This window comes from Phragmites australis, chromosome 8 (genome assembly GCF_958298935.1).
Source record: "Phragmites australis chromosome 8, lpPhrAust1.1, whole genome shotgun sequence".
NCBI lineage: Eukaryota > Viridiplantae > Streptophyta > Magnoliopsida > Poales > Poaceae > Phragmites > Phragmites australis.
In genome coordinates, this window is record NC_084928.1 from 6578280 (window position 1) to 6593672 (window position 15393).

At 44.7% G+C, this 15393-nt stretch overlaps 1 long non-coding RNA gene across 2 annotated transcripts; it reads right to left on the reverse strand.

The window, feature by feature from the left end:
• Positions 1 to 933: 933 nt before the first annotated feature.
• Positions 934 to 10661, reverse strand: LOC133926467 (uncharacterized). Of its 2 annotated transcripts, XR_009911108.1 has the most exons (4): positions 10416 to 10661; positions 1479 to 2045; positions 1285 to 1404; positions 934 to 1210 (listed from the first exon to the last, which is right to left on the reverse strand). It is a non-coding gene; the product is annotated as an uncharacterized LOC133926467 (long non-coding RNA). The 2 variants fall into 2 exon arrangements; XR_009911107.1 differs by having other exon boundaries at positions 934 to 1404.
• Positions 10662 to 15393: the final 4732 nt, after the last annotated feature.

Consider the following 15393-nt stretch of genomic DNA (forward strand, 5'->3'; position numbering starts at 1 on the left):
ACTATACCCCTCCTAAATCATACGCATGCCGCATGCCAATTAATTCGTCTCAGTCACGCATGCATGCACTAGCATTATGATAACCGTGGTCGAGATGGTGAAAGAACCCACTGGCAAGGTGGCCACGGACTCCGTCGACGGCCGCGCGGACGTGGAAGAACCTATCGGCAAGGTGTTTGAATACTCCGCCTACGACACTGACGACGAGAAGGAGCCCAGCCGAGAGGTGACTGAAGATTCCGTAAGCGATGACAAAGAAGAACTCATCGGAGAGGTGGCCGAAGACTCCACTGGCAGTGATGACGAGGAACCCATCGGAGAGGTGGCCAAAGACATCACCAACAATGGCAAGGGCGACGAAGAACTCATCGGCGAGGTGGTCGCATACTCAGTGGAGGACAAACCCATCGGCAAGGTGGTGGCCAACTCAATGGAGGACGAAACCCATCGGCAAGGTGGTGGCTGACTCAATAGAGGACGAACCCATCTGTGAGGTGGTCGCATACTCAATGGAGGACGAACCCATCGGCGAGGTGGTCGCAGACTCCATGGAGGACGATGAAGAACGATACATAAGCATCAGAACATAATTTTTTGCAGATTTATGTTCCATCTTATTTTAGGAGAGTATAGAAATGAATGATCTTCGTATGGCCTATCTTTTGCTATGCTTTGAGTCGTCGTTTCTTTTCTAATGGAACTTGCAACATGCATGTACATGACTCGTGCTGTTATTTATAAATGACTAGAGGTAGCGACATGCATGAACATCACAGAAGTAAACAAAGCAAGATGAGCTAATTTTACATTACTCATAAAAAAGAAACAATTAGAGTAAAACATCAAAAGCACTAGTTCAAGAACTTGATAGCTTCTTGTACAATCTGAGGATCACATTTCAGTCTACTCGGAAGATTTGTCATTCCTCTCCGATGAAGCCTTGCCCATATATGGAACCTAATTCTGGCTTCCTTTTGCCTTTATAATCTCTCATGCAAGCTTGTTGTGATAGAAACACATGGTTGGAACTGCTTGTAGAAAACTGTCCATATGCTATCTCCACTACGCCGACAAGTTCTAATACTGTCTTGCATGGGATCTTCAGTTGAATGGACTGAATAGCAGCCAAAAAAACCAAGGTCTAAGACATTCAGATCAGCAGAGTTTGGAGGCTGGCAAGTCAACCGAATGTTAAATCCATCTTGACTAGCTGCACGATAGAATTCTTCATTATTGGGATCGATGTGAGTTCTTGCATTATCTTGCTGAATAAAAGTAGTGCACCTAGAATCTTCACTTGGCCATTTTTGTTTGATGGTAGGCAAGACTTTGTCAATGAGAAATGACCTGATAGTTTGCTTGTTGACTGACGTCACTGGTTTGGTGATCATTGTACCTGCAGGTCTGTTTATACTGCTGAGCAGGTTCTCTATACGTAAAAGGGAATATACCGATTTTGCATGAGAATGTCTCATTACCTTGGTCATCATACCTTGGCCTAGCTTGGCAGCCAAGAAACATCACCTTATCAATAAAACTCTTATTCTTGACTAATCGCAGTGGCCTATCTTCATCTGGCGTCAAATAGAAGTTGTAGACGATGTTGTACATCCCTTTAAATACTGGATCATGAGGTATGCTGTCATTTTTGAGCATGGAGAGTCAAAAGCGAAGATGAGCCTTTTTGTTTTCTTCGGTAAAAAAAAACTTTATATCATTTGTGTGCCTCTTTAGTTCCCCTTAACACAAGCAAACAGTTGATACAGAAATCTCGTGTGCCTCCTATATCAGTCCCTAGATTAAGTAATTGATACGCACAGTATAACAATTGTAGTATCACAGTCAAACTTCGTACAAAAGTATTAAGGTTCAGAGTACAGAAGGTTACAAACCATATTGTATATTACAAGCCTAGCCTAACGACCAACAAAACACAATGGAAAGCAAACGCCCAAGCCACAAGCAGCGTGAGTGCGAACGTGACTTCTAACTCTACTCTTCATCACCACCCTTATCTCTGGCGAAATCGGCACCAGTTCCTTCATCTGAATGACAGCAAAAGTGAGTGCGGAAGGTACTCAACAAGCCCTATACTACTTTAAAGTGTTTGATAGATGCATAATGGAGTAATTCAAGGGCCAGGCTTTACGATTTTAGTTTTAGCGTAAAGCAGTTTTATGCAGGTATTCAATTGTATCATCTAATATAGACATTAAAAATAGTTCAAATAGCACAAAACAAGGTATCAAGCTGCATCTAGGGGATTTTCAGTCTTGGGAGCGGCTACACCTCACTCTATAGTCCCTTATCATCACATCTGGTGTACCTCTAGTACCATACAGCTTTAGCGGATTAAGCCAGGAACCTCATTACACGAACATCTAGTCCACGCACTCACTCATCAAGACACAACACCTAGAGTCTAGTCAAAACGGTTACTGCTATAGCATGTCCATGACCGTGGACACAGCTATTCGAATAGGTTTACACTGTAGATGTTGTACTGCTTTACCCATGCGATATGCTCAGCCTCCAACTATTGCAAGCGGAGGAGCGAATCACAATGAGACACATCCAATCACCTTTCCTGTCTGGCTTTTCTACGAGATTTACCCCCAAGCGCCAGAGTCCATGTACTGAAGTCCAACCCCCTTTTTAAGCCTAAGCTGGTTCTAGAAACCTCCAAACAGCGGGACAGATGGCCACTTGACTGCTCGCTACTCCCAGCCTCCTAGTATGATACCCAACTCAGTCCAGTAAAGGAGAAATAAAGTCCTACCCATATAGGACGCATGGTTGCACGGGGTGGCTAAGCATGACGACGCATTGACTCGGTCCTTAAATGGCCAGGGCTGGTACCTTCCGGCAATGAACACAACAGAGGTGACTCACGCTCTCAAGAGCATCCTCATCCAGAGTACTACTCCACCTGCCCCCGCCAAAATAGTTTCCATCCATTTTTACACATCTTCCACCAAATCCCACATGACATCAAGGATTTCACGCTCATCACAAAATTCACAACCATAAAGGATTCATGGTATATGAGTTATTATTAATAATAGTAACTCTTGTCTCTGTGGAGAGGTGTTTTAAAAGCGACGTCTCTGAGGAGACATATTTAATCCTAAGCATGCTAGATATCAAGATGTCGTCCATCGTTAATATATTTAACAATGTATTCTGGATGATGACATGTAAGGCATGTCAGTGTTGACATGATTAACTATTATAAATAATTTGAAAGAAAACACAATACATAGCACATGCAATAATAAGTCCAGTTTTAGTTGACCATGTAGATTATTTGGAAACATAGGTTCAATATGATCAAGGAGATTGGACTTGCCTTCTCCGGAGTTTTCTTTAAAGTCTTGGTTGAAATCAGGATCTCCCTCGCTCCTGATGCTTCCTGCGCAGCACTCGCAAAACTCTGGCGGCTCTGCAAGTGTGACTACGATCAATACGGGCTATACTAGAGAAGAACCAATTTAACATCAAATGGAAAACCAAATGAGCCCTAATAGATATCACATTGTGACAGATGAGTAGATCTCAAATTTAGATGAATTTCGGCGAAAGAATCGCTGAAATCGGAGTCAGGACGGAGAAGTTATGGCCCCCGAAAGATTAAATCTAAAATTAAATTAGGAAAATTATGAAATGACACTATTAATAGGTGGGACCCACGGGTGGGGCCCATTGAACAGTAGCCTGGGCCCATATGAACAGTACCAGGTGGCTGAGATGGGCTTAGATTTGGACCAGGTTTGGGCCTGGATGGGCCAGGCTGGGCTTGGGCTGCACAGTACCAACCTACTCGGGATTAGGCCAGCGGTTTAGCTGGCCTTGGTGGTGGGCTTTGAGGTTGGACCAACCCACAGGACGCGGCCACTAGGAGGCCGAGCCCCCTTAATAGGCCAACCCAGTCGCGGTTGGGCTGCACAGCTTGGTTGGGCCACGTGGTGTGCGAATAGTGGCCCGACTACATGTGCATGGGCGCGCGATGGTGAAGGGGGATCAGCGGGGGCGGTGAGGAATCGAGGCAGAACAACGCCGGAGAGCTCACCGGAGTTGGTTTCTCGTCGGGGCTTCACGATGGTGAACGGACATCGGGCTTCTATGCGACAAGGTGGACTCGATGGAGGGCTCATCTACGGCGGCCGATGGTGAGAGTGCTACCAGATGACGGCCCAAAGAGGGGCTGCTGCACGGCCAAAATTAGGCAGCACCTCCCCTGTACTGGGAAGTGCCAAGCTGCAACGAAAAGGAGGCTTGAGGCCTCTAGGCATCACGACACGATGGCCGGCCACACATATGCAGCACCAGCACGCCGGCGGCGACCACTGCACGGTGACTGAAGGCAACAAGCACGGCGGCGCGTGGCTACACGCTGATAGAGAGCTCGGGGCGGCAACATGCTATCAACACGGACGCGAGAGGGAACTGGGAGGCTCACCGACGTCTGGGTCGAAGGAATGGGAAGGCAGCCTGCTGCGAGAAGCTGCAGCGGTGATGGTGTTGGCTCGGCTTCGTGCGCGGGCAGCTCCTATTGGGCTCCTGGTGGACCGACGACGGCACTGAGATGGCAGCGTGGCCCTAGAGCTCCTCGGCGGCTTGTGGACGGCTGATTGGCGACGGTGAGGTACGGTGGCATAAATGGCGACATCGGTACAGTGGTGTGGATGGCAAAATGGGGGAAAGGAGAGAGAGAGAGATCGGACGTGCTATTTATATAGGGAGAGGCACAGTAGGGCGGTGCGGCTCGTGATGTCAGGCAACATGGGCAGTAGGTGCAGCGGTGAGGTGGCAGGGCGGTGCCCACCATTTTCCCGGGGTGTGGGCGCTCTGCATCGTCCATGCGCGTGCTAGGCACGAAAGTCGCGGGTGTTAGGGTTTTGGGTTGCGGGAGAGAGAGCTGAGCGAGAGGGAGTTGGAGCAGGAGTGCGCGACGAGACGGGTGAGAGAGGCAGTGTCAGGACCCCGAACCCGGGTTCCCTTGTGCCTCCTGTATCAGTCCTTGGATCAAGTAGCTGGTACGCACAGAATTCAACAGAATGATATCAAATACATACTTCGAATACAAATAAGTAAAATAAATACCTAAAAAAATGAAAAGATGGTTTGGTGGACAATAATCCATAGCAGACCAGCCAGGCAGGAGAGCTTACAGCGCAGCGGAGCGAAATGACAATGCAACCCAATGCCACAGGCAACTCAGGTGCGGATGCGACCTTAGACTTCTTCTCTTTGACTTCATCTAGGTTGAGGTTAATCTCCAACTCAACAATCTGAAAGCAACAAGACTGAGTACAGAAGGTACTCAACAAGTCCTATACTACTTCAAGGGGGTTGATAGATGCATAATGGATATTTCAAGGATAAGACTTTACGATATAGTTTTAAGCGTAAAACAGGTTTTATGCAGGTATCCAGTTATATTCTCCATGGTTAACCTTTTGAAATAAATGTAACAAAGCTTTTGAAAACAACTACTGGTATCTTCTGTTGGTACTGAGTATCACCTCAAGTCCCCAACGTATTAGAAGGTGACCTGATAGCAAAGCTGTCGAAACGATTTTAAAAGTAAAATGGTTCAGGCATCTTCTGTTGGTACTGAGTATCACCTCAAGTCCCCAACGTATGAGAAGGTGATCTGATAGCAAAGCTGTCGAAATAGTTTTAAAACAAAAACCAGGGTAACAAGTTATGTCTGGGGGTTTTCAGTCCTGGGAGGGGCTATACCTCACTCCGCAGTCCCTTTTATCACATTTGGTGTACTTCTAGTACCACACAGCTTCTGGCGAAGTGAGCCAGGAACCACATCACACGGACATCTAGTCCACACACTCACTCATCAAAACTCACGCACCTGGAGTCTAGTCAAAAAGGTTCTGCCATCGCATGTCCATGACTGTGGACACGGCTATTAGAATAGATTTACACTCTGCAGAGGTTGTACAGCTTTACCCACACAATATGCTCAGCCTCCAACCGTAGCTAGCGGAGGAGTGAATCATACCGAGACTCTCCAAACACCTTTCCCGCCGAGCTTTTCCACGAGACACGCCAAGTCCCAGAGCTGCATGTTTCGAAGGTCAGCCTCCTTTTTAAGCCTAAGCCGGTCCTTGAAACCTCCAAACAACGGGACAGATAGACCCTTGGCTGCTCGTTGCTCTCAGCCTCCTGGTATGATGCCCAACTCAGTCTGGTAAAGGAAAAGTCAAGTCTTGCCCATACAAGACGCATGGTTGCACGGGGTCGCTAAGGCATGATGGCGAAATGACTCGGTCCTTAAGCGGCCGGGCCAGACATCTTCATGGGTGATGAATACCATCATGTAACTCATGCCCCCAAGAGAATCCAACCTGGAGGACTACTCTACCTGCTCGCGCCAAAACAATTTTCACCCATTTATACATATCACCCTCCATGTCCCACATGGCATCAAGGATTTCATGACCATCACGGAATTCATAACCATCAAGGAGGCATGGTATATGAGTTGTCATTGATAATTGTAACTCTTGCCTCCGAAGAGAAGTGTTTTTAAAAGCGACGTCTCCGAGGAGATGTATTCCATCCTAAGCATGCTAGATATCAAGGTGTCGTCTATCGTTAATATATTTAACAATAGGTATTCCTAGGGTGATATGTTTTCTGGATGATGACATGTAAGGCATGGCAGTGTTGATAGAATTAACTAATATAAGTAGTTTGAAAGAAAACGCAATATATAACACATGCGATAATAAGTCCGGTTTTAGTTGATCATGTATATTATTTGAAAACATAGGCTCAATATGATCAAGGAAATAGGACTTGCTTTCCTGAAGGGTCAATTCACGATTGGTCTTGCCGCATGAGTTTCCTGGGGTTCTTCTTCATTGCTGGATCTTGCCTTCAGTTCCTTCCTCGCGCTCTTGCTTAGAACCTTGACTTCGAGCCTACGCAGATTAACGACAAAAAGCGTACAACAACTAAGCAATGAACACCAGAATAAAACCAAGAAATACCACAGCAGAAGAAGAACGACGGAGAAAATGACAAAAGCTAAACCTAGTGGAAGACAACCGATAACTCTAAGCAATGCAAAGCTAATACACAGAGAATAACGGGATAATCTAGGTGAAGCTGCTAACTTAGTTATTTTATTAACCTAAGAGAAAGCCTGAACAAATCACGATTAACTAGGTGAGTGTTTATTGGATTAACTGCCGAAAGGCGACAGCTAGAGATTCTATGTATAGGTGAGTGCACGTGTACAGGCATGAATGTATGTGTAATACTTACGTCTATATGTATGTGAGCATGTATACATATATACGTAAGTATAACTTTAGACGATTATCTGTGCTTAAGTGTGGAGATTAATTATTCTAATCTATAGCACTAAATATGGTTATTTAGCAACTAATCTTAATTACCTAGTGTTGTTAATTGCCACACTAATTAAGTTATATTTATTGCTATTATAAAAGCATGCATGCTGTTAATTAATTAGATTAATCTATCCTTTGAATATAATTAATTAATTATCAAAAGGTTATTCAATTAATTAACTATTAACGTGTAAATTATTCTATCGTATTCTATTAACATGTATTTATTTATTTAACCGCTACGCTGGTTAACTTATCATTAAGTATACTAAGATTGATCCTATAGCTTAACGCATGAAATAACGATTCACTCCAATTAAAATAAAAGCAATCTTTAGTTTATTCTAATTAACAAAAGGATTAATCTAAGATTAAGTTAGGTTATCACATGCAACTATACTACGATTATAACTAAACATAATTATTGAATTATCTAACTTCAACTTTATTTACTAAAGACAACATCTAATTCTAGGTTAAACATGATGACACGAATTAAATACCGGATGAGAAAATAAATAAACTCCAAAAATTACAAGATTTTTGCATGGAGGTAGATTATGATTTTAGAGGAATATCGGCGAAAGAATCGCCAAAATCGGAGTTGAAATGGATGAGATATGGCTATCGGAAGATTTGTCGGAAAAATAATCCTGAAAATAGAAAAGGGAGACTATTTCGCGAACTTGGTCTATGGATCTGTGAACCAGAGCGGCTGTGAGGGTGGTCTATGGTGCACCGGAATCCGTGGGCTTGGTTTGTCGTTTTTGGTGGACCGAGGCCGGCTTGGGTGGCTGGTCCACCATAGACCGGCTCGGGTGGACCGGCCGTGGGCCCACTCGACAGGGGGAGTGCCGAAGGGATAAGGCTGGCTGGATGGGGGCTTTTCTCGAGCGGCACAGAGAAGAGAGAGAGACCGGAGGGAGGGGCGGCGGCGCCGGAGGAAGCTGCGGCGCGGGAAAAAGAAGGGGTGGGGGCGGCGGCCGGAGGAGATGAGAGATGGAGGGAGCCGGCCGGGGATTCGGAGGCAGAGCTCACCGGAGGGAGAAAGGGAGAGGCCGGGGATTCTTGGCTGATGCAGAAGAGGAAGGAGGGTTACCGGTGGGAGGTGGTCGGCCGGGGCGGTGAAGGCGGCGCTGGAGGGAGAAAGGGAAAAGTTGGGACGGCGTGGCGATGCGACTCGCGAGCGAGTGGCGGTGTGGCGCAAGAGTGGCTCAATGCGAGCGGTGCAAGGGGACGGTGAGGGCCGGGGCGAGGAGCTGGGAGGCGGTGGCCGGTGGTGTAGCGCGGCTAGATGCGGTATAGGCCGGGCGAAGCTTGGCTCGGCTGCGCGGAAGGAGGAGCAGAGGGGGAGGCTCACCTAGGATTGCCGGTGACGTGGGTGGCGGCGGTGGCCGGTGTTGTAATATTTGCGATAATATGAGCAATAATATTATTCCACATATACAGAGATAAAAGGAAAACAATCCATGACAAATATACAGGACATTTGAAAAGGATAACTGACAAATAAGATTACCAGATTCCATAATCATGCATATCACCAAATCTGGATAATAGGTGCTTATGAAAAATAAAAGAGCTCTCAGAATCAACACAACAGTTGGCCCCAGGACATATACAATCCTGCTCCCTAACTGTTCTAAAGAGTACATCATTGACTGGACAAAATTAACAGATAACAGCTAGACTAGAACTTGAGCAGTATCTAAAGAAGATATATAATCATTCTGGTTTTAACTGCTGTCACAAACTGAGTGAAGAGTATGTGCCTGTTAGAATGTACAACAGCTAAACCTGACAGGAGGCCAAAGAACCAATTTGGCGGCTGAGTCAGGAAACAAAAGAGACATTCACTCAGTACATACATCAGCTATCACCTCAGGCTCCAAGCAATATACCAGCACAATAACCAGAACATACATTCGGTTGTCCAGATCAGACCAAGCCACTCTAGAAATTTAGAGATCAGTGACCACCAAATGGAGACAGATTTCTTAGATAATGCACAAGACTAACTATTGTACTGAAAATCTGTCCAGTCTATGCATATGAATTCATCACCGAGCAAATTAAACAAGCACCTCTAATGTCCAGATCTGCAGAGAAAGAAAGGATATGCGAACTGGATATACTCACAGTGCGATGCACTCAAACGAGTGAATCAAGGAGGCAGGGCACGGCAGCCAAGCCGCTGACCCAGAAATCCTATTCGCCGGAGTAGCCGTCGACGAGGAAGTCGGAGATACAGTGCCTCACCGCACCGCAACCGCGCGTACGGGCGAGCCTAAGCTTCCACAGCTCCGAGCACCACCAACACAAAGAATCCCCACACAATCTCTTCAAGAACCGAAGCACCCGGATTGGAGCCTCTGAAATTACTTCTCCAACTCACGGATGACCACCAAATCGAAGAGGAAAACAGTGAGAAAACCGAAAGGGGAAGGTCTTCTTTCTCCTCCTTTGCAGGAAGAGGAAGCCGGCCTAGATATGGGACCTCTGCGCCCTCCATCTCAACGAACTCCGAAGAACTCGCTGAGGGTTGCGCAGCCGCCATTGCTATCTCCGCCTGCGCCCGCTTCTTCTGCCCTAGCCGCCCCAGCAGGTTTTGTGAAAGACCGAATGGGCCGGGACATCACAGGGTCGCATGGGCCAGCTGGTCCAGCAAAGAAAGAAGCCCAAGACAGCATTGAAATTCATATTTTCTTCAACAGTCCCCACCAAATTTTAATGTTGGAGTTATCGGTTTGATATACAGGATTTCAGTAACAGTACCTTTCGGGTTTGAACATGTTACCTAGTTGAATGTGAATTGGCTCACACAGGATAAGGAGGACTAAGCCTTGATCCTCAGCCACGGGTCGGGACGGCACGAATGCGGCGCACACGACAACGGCGGCCTGGACAGCGCGACGGTCGGGGCGGTGGCTCGGCCACGGCTCTGAGTGGGGCAGGCCTGGCAGCGCGTGCGGCAGTGCGGCGCAGCCTGAGGCTGCACGGCAAGCACAGACTGAGCAGGGAGATGGTGCTTACCGGTGGCACGGGTAGTGACAGCACGCACGGCGGGGTCGGAGTGGGCAGGCGGACGGCGACACGGAGTGGCGAGCGATTGAGCGGCTTCGGCAGCTGCGCGAAGGAGCAACAAAGGCTGGTGTTGTGCTCTGTGTGTATGCCCGTGTGTATGTATGCATGTTTGCGTGTATGTATGTTCGTGTGAGAGAGGAGCAATGGAAGGTGCTGCTGCTACAGGTGAAGGGATGAGGGAGGAGAGCAAATGGCTCTTGCCTTCTCAGTGAAAAGATCAAGCAGAGCATGGGGATGGGTTGGCCGGTGCAGTGAGATGACCAGAGAGAGGGTGAAGTGAAAAGATCTAAGGAGAGAGTTGTAAGAGAGAAGGAGAGATATGTGACAATTTCAATTGTATGTAATAGAGAGTGTAATGGGATGTTGACAATTCAATTTGAATAATTTGAATTGGTAATTGGATTTGGAAAGATTTAAAACGAATGTATTCGAATTTTGGAATCAAATGTGTGATGATTCGATGAATGTATTTGGATTTGAATGGATTTATAGCAATTCAATTTGATTAGCATGAATCGACAAGATATTGGAGCGAGGATTTGAATTGAATCAGGATTTGAGACATTTGAGATGAAATTAGGAGTATTTGAATTTAGTTTGATTCAAAAAGGGTTATGTGAGAGAGGTTTGAATTCAAAGGAATTGAATTCAAATTGAACTTCAGTTGAAAAGAATCTAAGAAATAGATTTGAATTTGAGAGACGTTCAAATTGAAATCTCCACACAAGGAATCATAAAAACCAATAAACCAAGATGCGTATGATTAATTCAATGCGACGATTCATTTAGGAATTAATCTAGTGCTCGTTGGAATACTTAGCCCAAAATAATATATTTGAATATACACATACGAGTATATATACATCCAAATATGTATTTCCTCGATTTTATACTGGTTTAATAATTAGAATTTTTTTTAATTTGGAGCAATTTTGCTATATTTTTATATGCTAAAATTCAGAGTGTTACAAGCAGGTGGCTTGCCCCCGTCGTGGTGGCACAGTGTCGCACTGGAGGAGGGAAGGTGGAGGCCGGGCGGCAACGGTGAGATCATCAACACATGGGCAGCCACGCTCGCACACGGGCGTGCGCGGGTGAGCAGGCTGACACTCTGGTGGGCAGGCCGGGAGGGCGTGCGGGGGGAGGGGGGAGGAAGGAAAGGGTTGGGCCGATGGTTCGCGGGCCGGATTAGAGAAGGAGAGGAGGACTTGGGCCGATGGCTCGCGGGCCAGATCAGAGAAGGAGAGGGGAGATTGAGCCCGGGGAGAAAAAGGAAAAAAGGAAAAAGAAAATGGTTTTAGTAAATTCAAATGTGAGATTTGAATTTGTATTTGACTTTGGATTAGGATCAATTCAATTGGAATTATTTGAATTATGAATTAGAAGTAAATGATGAGCACATGCCTACGATGCTCGAATTTTGTCCCAATCTTTCACGGTACCACGAACAACGGCATATATAGCAGATCGATATCTCAATCTCAAGAACCAACAGTAGGATTCTCATGAATAGAATATCTAGAGCAGCGAACAATTATAGCAAAACAACAAGAATCTCACGGCAGCAACAATTGTGATAATCAGCAAAAGGGGACAATACTTACCAAGACAAAAACCAAAGGTGATTAGTAGGAACCTTAGGTGGTTCTCGGAAAAAGATAGCGAAATAAATTATCCCTACTAATGACAAGAAGCAAATCGTCGGCACGGTGAGCTCAAAAATTAGCTTGGAAGCTCGTCCTTGATCTCCACCTGCATAGAGCCGATAACATATATTTTCTTGGCTTCTTCCTCTCTTCTTTCTTGAGTAGATTAATTTCTTTAAATATTAACTTGCTCGGCAAAACACTAGGAGCAGCAGCTAGACTTGTCTCCTTCACCTTCTCGCCATTCTTCACATCAATATAAAATTTATCAAGCAGAACAAACGAAGGATTTTTCAGATTATTACCATATGAAACAATTGAATCCTTGTAGTTATTCACTAAGATATTAGTTGAAATATTTTTAGAAGCCATGAGCTCATCATTCTCTCCCCCTTGAGACAAAGCCGTTCTCGGCTTTGAGGTATTCTCAGACAACTCCTTTGCTGCAGGGAACCTCAACCTTCTTTGCAGTATTTATGCTTTCTCCCTTCGTCATCTCTTGCTTCATTAAAACAGAGGTGGAACCAAGCTGAAACGAAGATTAACTCAGATCCTTACAAGTAATTTCAGAAATAGTAGAGGCCACTATTGGAACATGAGTGACAGTAGCAGCTGCAATTTTTGAATCCTTGCAAGGATTTTCATAAACAATAACTGGCATATCTTTAGAAGCACTAACTGTAGCTTGATCAATTTTTAGAGCATCACTAGATACACTAGCTGTAGTTATTTGAGCAGGCATGGTCACATCAGTAAAGCTCTGAGATTTTGGAAGATGATTTGAATCCAATTTGAATTCAATTTGAATTTGAGCTGAAAAGATTCTAAGAATAGATTTGAAATTGAGAGACATTCAATTTCAGTCTCCACACAGGAACCATAAAACAATGTATGTGAAATAATTCAATGCAGGGATTAGTTTAGAATAAATTTTGGCTCAACTTGGAATACTTAGTCCAATTACATATATGAATGCATACATACACATACTTCCTTGTCTTTAGTTAGCTTAATTAATCATAAAAAAAATTAATTTGTAGTGAAATTTGCAATTAATTAACATGCTTAAAACTCAGGATGCTACAAACCTACCTCACTTAAACGGAATCTTGACCTCGAGATTCGGAAAGTTCGTCTAAGAGATTTGGAAACTCCTTCTTTATATCCTCTTCGTGTTCCTATGTAGCTTCTGCTTCCATGTGATTACTCCACTGTACTCGGCAGAACCTGACTGTTGTCCTTCTTGTTTGACGGGTTGCCACATCCAAGATTCTAATGGGTCTTTCCTTATACTAAAGATCTTGTTGTGGGCCCATGATTTCTAGTGGAACCTGTTCCTCAGGGACCCTGAAACACTTCTTTAATTGTGAAACATGGAACACATTGTGTATATCAGACATTTCTCTCGGTAGAGCTAGCTTATACACCACTGCTCTAATTTTTTCGAGTATCTTGTACGGTCCCACATACCTTGGTGCCAGCTTTCCGTGAACTTGGAATCTCCGAGTGTCTCTTATCGGGGACACCTTGAGGTAGACGTATTCTCCAACTTTGAAGGTCAAATTTCTCCTTCGGTTATCTGTGTAACCTTTCTATCTACTTTGAGCCGCTCTCTTATTCTCCCTAACCTTGGCAACTTCATCTTCTGCATCTTTAATCAACGCAGGTTCGAAGAGCGAACGTCCTCCTACTTCTGACCATAGTAGAGGTGTTATACATTTTCTTCCATAAAATGCCTCGAAGGGCGACATCTTCAGACTAGATTGGAAACTATTGTTGTAAGAGAACTCTGCAAATGATAGACTTTTCTCTTAGTTTTTTCTGTAGGTTATCACATAAGCTCTCAGAAGATCCTCTAGAATCTGGTTTACCCTTTCAGTCTGACCATCGGATTGTGGGTGGTAAGCAGAACTAAAGTCTAGTTTAGTCCCCAAGGCAGTGTGTAGACTTTTCCAGAACATTGATGTAAACTGCAGTCCTCGGTCGGAGACGATCCTACTAGGAACTTCGTGCAGCCTCAGAATATTATCAATATATAGGTTTGCCAACTTGTCTCCATTATAGGTGGTCTTAACTGGTATGAAGTAGGCTGCTTTTGTTAGATGATCCACTATCATCCATATGGAGTCGTTACCCTTCGAAGTTCTGGGTAAACCAACTATGAAATCCATACTAATTTCATCCCATTTCTAAGTTGGGATCTGCAATGGTTGCAGCAATCCTGCTGGTCTTTGGTGTTCTACCGTGACCCTTTGGCAGGTGTCACATCAAGAAACAAATCCTACTATGTCAGATTTCATTCCTGTCCACCAATACTTGATCCTTAGATCTGTGAACATCTTGGTACATCCCGGTTGAATAGAATAGGGGGAGTTGTGGGCTTCATTCATGATGAACTCCCTAAGATCTTTCTGGTCCGGTACGCATAATCGATCCTTATACTATACATTTCCTTGTAGATCTATCCTAAACCTGGTGCCTTATTTAACCTAAGATTCTTCTTGACCTCTAGAATCTCCTCATCTTTTGACTGGGCCTCACGGATTTTATCCTCCAATGTTGGATACCACTAGAGTGTGAACTTGTCCTTGCGTTATGTGTAGATTCATGTCGCATTTCCGTGAGCAGTTCTGGTATTAACTCTTGGACCTGTAGATTACTCCCTCCATTTCGCAATGTTTGTCCATGGCCTCGGGAGTATCTGTTTCAAATTGTTTGTCCATTGCAGTAACCAAGGATGCTTTATGGTCTATTTTCCTGCTATGCCCTTGAGTACATGCATGCATTTACTCTAACGTTGATGAGTTACTTGCTCTCATTCTTGCATTGATTAGGGGTAGCATGGTCATCTCACTGCATTTTTCACTCGATTTTAGTATTCCTTGGTTTGTACGTAATGGTGGGTGTAGACAAACATTGCAAAATGGAGGGAGTATTGCAGTAAACCTTCATGCTAAGGGCATCAGCCACAACATTGTCCTTTCCTGGGTGATATTGGATATTCAGGTTGTAATCCTTTATCAACTCTAACCACCTTCTTTGCCTCAGATTCAATTCTGATTGGGTGAAATTTACTTCAGTATCTTGTGATCCGTATAGATCTCGCACTTATTTCCAAAAAGGTAGTGTCTCCATATCTTAAGTGCTTGGACAACTGCTGCCAATTCAAGATCATGAGTTGGGTAATTCCGTTCATGGTCCTTCAGTTGCCTGGATGCATAAGCCACAACTTTGCCTTCTTGCATCAATACACAGCCTAAACCTTGGCGTGATGCATCACA